The following is a 6,000-nucleotide window of genomic DNA, read 5'->3' as shown; positions in this document are numbered from 1 at the left end:
TGTAACTGTAACTGTATTCTTCTGGCAGCAATTCTCTCGAGTCTCTTGTTCTCCTCACACTGAAACAATGTTTGAGGTGAAGAAAAGAGGCAGGAGATTTGCTGCCAGAAAAGTCAAAATAAAACAAATGTGGTCGCTGTGATAGGTTTTCACAGCGACCACATGTTCAGGGACCATCAGATTGGTCCCTGATACTCTGCCCAGTGCCCAGAGCTGTTGGTAACAGCGTGGGCACAGGGCTGTGTGCACGCGATTGCGTGCACACTGTATTATACGTAGAAATGCATGTGATCGCTGTGATTGGTTGTCACAGCGATCACATGTTCAGGGGCCAAAAGATTGGCCCCTGACATTCTGCCCAGTGCCCATGGCTGTTAGCAACAGCCAGGGCACAGAGCTGTGTGCACGCGATCGCGCGTGCACAGTCTCTGAAGTGCCGCCGTAATTAGTCTATACGGCGGACTTCAGAGACCCTGACCGCTGGCCGTAAAAATACAGCCAGCGGTCGGGAACCTGTTAATATTCGTTTTTTCCTCCCCACATTCAAAAAGCCATAACTTTTTTATTTTTCCATCTATATTTTTCATAGTGCCATTTATTGTACCAAATGTTAAATCGTTTGTTCTATATTTTACTACTTTTACAGGTAAAAAACTAAGTGTAAAAATAAAATTTATTTTGTGTCGCCAAATTCTGAGAGCCCTAACTTTTTTATTGTTCAGTCGATTAAGTGGTATGAGGGCTTATTTTTTGCGGGATAAGCCGTAGTTTTTAATGATACAATTTTGGAGTACATGTGACATTTTTATCACTTTTTATTCCATCTTTTGTGGGAGATGAGGTGACCAAAAAATAGCGATTCAGGCGTTTACAATTTTGTTTTTTTTACGGCGTACACTGTGCTGGTTAAATAATGATATATTGTAATAGTTCAGACTTTTACGGATGCGGCGATACCAATTATGTTTATTTATTTATTTTTTTACTATGCTCTAGGGGGAAAATGGGAAATGGTTTTTATTTTAACTTTTAATTTTTTTTTACATAAAAAAAACAACTTTATTTTACACATTTTTACTTTTTTTTATTAGTCCCCCAAGCGGACTTCAACCAGCGATCATTGGATCGCTTGCACAATATACTGCAATACTAATGTATTGCAGTATATTGTCTTTCTGAGAGGCTTCTATTAAGCCCTGCCAGAGGCAGGGCTTAATAGGAGCACAAAGATGGTGGACCTGGGGGCTTTTATTAGGCCCCCAGGCAGCCATAGTAACCATCGCCACTCCGCGATTGCATTGCGGGGGGCGCGATGAGCTACTAGAGGGGGTCGTCCCCTCTTTCTAACGATTTAAATGTCGCGGTCGTTACTGTGAGGTGTCGGCTGTAACATACAGCCGACACCCACATCGTATGGAGCGGGTTTACTCCGTGAGCCTGTTCCATACATCCCCTACCCGGCTATGACATATGGATACGTCAAATATCGGGAAGGGGTTAAAGATGATTTCTTCCCAGTAAGGATAAAAATTATGCCATCTGGTCAATTCCTGTTGTATTTTTTTGTATTAGGAGGGGTAATTCAATTTGTATAGCGTGTCTTAAGTATGGCACACTTAAATCCCCAAATATTTTATCGAATGTTGATACACAGCTACTTTGTATCCTGTATAGATAAATAGACTCTAATCGCATATTTGTTACAGGCTGGGTAAAGTTTAAGAAACCAACTTCCCCCCATAATTTATCGGATCGACTGCTCCATAATTATTTAGACCATACCAACGAAAAAATAGAGCTTGTAGTCAGAAAATATAGGAATATACAAATTTTATTATACAAAAATAACACACATTTAAAAACACATAATAATGAAGACTCTAGTACTAACTCTGTGGTACATGGTTAAGCACGGAGACATACTAGATGTAGCGGTATAATGGCATAAAGTGCAGACTATATACACTGCCCATATAAATACTACAATGTCACATCCAAGTGGATTGTGTATTGATGACCCACATTGTCCTCGTAGTATTATAAATTTGAAGGCTAATGCCAGATATAGAGGAGGATCCCAGGGGAACTAAACGCTTTTTATAGTGAGCAATATAGAGATGCAATCTTACCCATTTTAGAAAGAGTGAAGGTTGTCTATGCACATCCGTGCAGAATCGACCACAGGGAACCCCAACGCGCGTTTCGCTGTTGCTTCCTCAGGGGGTACATAAAACCCAACATGTGTGTGGTCCCTATATAGTGTATGTGTGTGTCTAAATTGAGTTCACGTCATCGCCGAGACAAGGAGCGGCGCCTTCCCGCTGACGCGACCGGAAGCGAGGCAGTCCCCACATCCGGCCCCACATGCTGGAGCGCATATCCGGAGTCCCGACGCGTAACGGGAACTCCGGACATGCGCAGTGCATGTATTGGAGCCGGAGGGGGCCGGGCATCGCCGCAAGCCGAAGCAGCACGCAAGCGCACATCATCTAGGGGGTGAGTGGACTCAAATGTAAAAAGATCAAAGTCCCAGACATAATGTATAATCATGTCCATTATTTTTGGTAGTTCTGTCTGTAATTTGATGTGACCCTAAACCCGGATAAATTATATAAAATATACATCATCAATTACTAAAAATGATAATATACAAGGATACACAAACAATAGAACAATATAAATAAATAATAATAGTGTAAATTATATATCCAGAGAAGATATATATATATAGCATAATATAAATAAATAATAATAAATAAAATAAGTGTATTATAAGTGAAAAATAATTATGATATGGCAGCGCACATACACAGTATTGCGTTGACATAAGTTGAGTGAATGAAAAACATATAATGTGATGCCCCTAATAATGCCAGAATTAGTAACAATATTAGAAGGATTTTTATATATATATATATATATATATATATATATATATATATATATATATATATATATATATACAGGTGAACATGACATATAGATCCAAATAAAGTGTAGGGTCAAAAAACGAAAGTATAATTTTGTATACCTAAAAATAAATGTGATTATATAAAGAAATGAAGAAAGTTTCTTTCCCCACTATACCAAAGTAAATAGTGAAATATATAATATTGCATATACTAATGTATCCAAATAGTTAAAAAATTGGGATTATCACATGACAGACTTCGCATACCTTTTGGACCTATTGTAATCGAAGGCGGATTATCATCCTAACAAGCCATTAGATCCATTATACAAGGGATATTACCTAGATAATAAGACACACTAGCGCCATCTGCAGATAATACTACATCGCTACATAGCAATGGTTATATCAAGGAGAATCACTGTATCTTCATTGTTCATGGTCTTTTGTTCTCCTAGACATTAGATGGGTCGCGTCATACCTCCACCATACAGGGAAACCAAACACATGGGAGAAGTAGAAGGATATCTAAAAAGTGAAATTACAATATAAAAACATAAAATTAATAGCAGATAAACTCAGCAATAGAAATTAGAGGAAAGGGGCAAAGCTTAATGTCTCATTCAGTCCATCGGGTTTCATTGATCCCAATAGGACAATCCACTTGCACTCTTTTTGTGCAAGTGTTTTCTTCACATTCCCCCCCCTGATGCCACAATGTACTCTCTCAATCCCCCGTATTTGGAGTGTTTTGGGGCTACAGTCATGATATATTTTAAAGTGTCTCGGCAGTGTCTTTAGTTGTGTTAGGTCATCACTCTCTCTTGCCCCCATAATGTCACGTACGTGCTCCCTCGTACGGACCCGCAGTTCTCTGGAGGTGAGTCCTATGTAGATCTTGGAGCATCCACATGTGGCGTAATACACCACATGGGTGGTACTACATGAGATATACTCCCTAATTTCAAAACGCCTTTTGCCATCAGCCGTTGAGAAATCAGTTGCACGGCAAATATTGGCACAGGATTTACAATCTCCACATGGGAAGCAGCCCTTTCTGGGTCCTCGTGAGCCGAATGGACAATTTTGTTTAGGTATATAGTGGCTATTGACAAGAAAATCCTTAAGATTTCTTGCTTGTCTTGCTGTCATTAGGGGTCTTTCAGGTAGGCCCTGTGCTAACTGTGGTTCAGATCTCAAAATAGGCCAGTGTCTAGTTAGGATAGTTCTCATTGCATCCCATTGCCCATTAAAAGTTGATATAAACCGTACATGTTGCTCACCAGTACTTCGTTGTTTAGATTTAAAGAGGTCGGTACGAGGGGTAGATCTTGCTCTCCTGTATCCTAGCTTGATGTTCCTATTACTATATCCTCTTTCTCTAAATCTATTGGTGAGATCAATCGACTGTTGCTCAAATAATGTCTCTGAGGAACAGATCCGCCTCATCCTGAGAAACTGACCAACCGGGATGGCTTTAATGGTGGATGGGGTGTGGGCTGATGAAGCATGCAGCAAAGCATTGACCGATGTGGTCTTGCGAAAAACATCTGTATGTAGAAAACCCAGAGTATCTGTAAAGATCTGTATATCTAGAAATTCTACTCGATGTGAATGATGTTTATATGTCAGTTTAATATTGAATGCATTATTGTTCAGATGCTGCATGAAATTCATCAGCCCAGACTCCGATCCTTGCCAAATAAAGAAAATATCGTCAATGTATCGTGTCCAGGAGAGCACATGGTCAGCGGCGCAGGCCCCGTCCCCATGGAAAACCTGCCTCTCCCAGAATCCGAGAAACAGGTTCGCATAGGACGGAGCGCACGCCGCCCCCATTGCAGTACCCTGTTTCTGTAAATAAAAAGAATCTTTAAACACAAAGAAATTGTGACTTAAAATAAATTGTAATAATTCCATAACCAAATCACATAATTGGCCATCCCGGTTGCTGGTCCCCAGGAAGAAGCCGACTGCCCCCAGCCCATCATGATGTTTAATGCTGGTGTATAGCGATTCTATGTCAGCAGTCACGAGATACATATCTTGTTCGATTTGAATCCCATCGATCCTCCTCAGGACGTCCGTCGTATCCTTGACATATGAAGGTAACTCTGCGACCAATGATTTAAAGTAATAATCGATAAATTTACATATCGGGTCACAGAGTCCATCAATGCCGGAGACGATCGGACGTCCCGGGGGGTCGGTAGGATTCTTATGTATTTTAGGCAGAAAATATAGCGTCGGTATTTTTGGATCTAAAGTCACCAGCCCATCGTATATTTTTTTAGGGATGATACCCTTTTCATAGGCTATGTTGAGGATCTTGAGGAGTTCCTGTGAGAAAGGGACTAATGGATTGTATGACAGTTTCATATAGGTCTGCTTATCCCTTAGCTGTCTAAATGCCTCTTTCTCATATTTAATTGTTGGCCAAATTACAACATTTCCCCCCTTGTCCGCAGATTTAATGACAATATCGTCAATTGCTTGTAGTTCCCTCAATGCTGTCCTTTGATGGCACACTTAAATCCCCAAATATTTTGATACACAGCTACTTTGTATCCTGTATACAGAGCAGCTGTATCTAGCACTGAAACCTGTATCCGTCAGGTCAGCGGGACTGACGTGTTCAGTGACAGCGGGTCCTGCGTGTCTCTGGAAAAAACAAAACAGCAATTTCAACATTGATTTTCACGCTTCTAATTTACGCAGTTCTCTATGCGGTGTAAATAACATATTATATTTATTCTATGGGTCAGTACGATTGCGGCGATACCAAATATGTATAGATTTTTGTTATTATGATCGCAGCAATACCATATATGTGTATTTAGTTTTTATACTCCTAGTAAATAAAACCAATTTTTATGAAAAAATGTAATAAAATTTTACTGTATCTATTTTTTTATGAATTTTTTTAGTCTCGCTAGGGGACTTTACAATGCGATCTTCTGATCGTATTATTGCCTCTCAGTGTAAAACTGACAGACAATCTATTAGGCCCTATTCACACAGCAGGGTTCTCCGACCATGTGAAGGACGTTCTTTATAATGGCCGTCACACGGAAGCAGTAAATACAATT

Source organism: Rhinoderma darwinii, chromosome 2 (genome assembly GCF_050947455.1).
Source record: "Rhinoderma darwinii isolate aRhiDar2 chromosome 2, aRhiDar2.hap1, whole genome shotgun sequence".
Taxonomy (NCBI): Eukaryota; Metazoa; Chordata; class Amphibia; order Anura; family Rhinodermatidae; genus Rhinoderma; species Rhinoderma darwinii.
The sequence above is the reverse complement of the archived record's forward strand: the minus strand, read 5'-3'. Positions refer to the sequence as shown.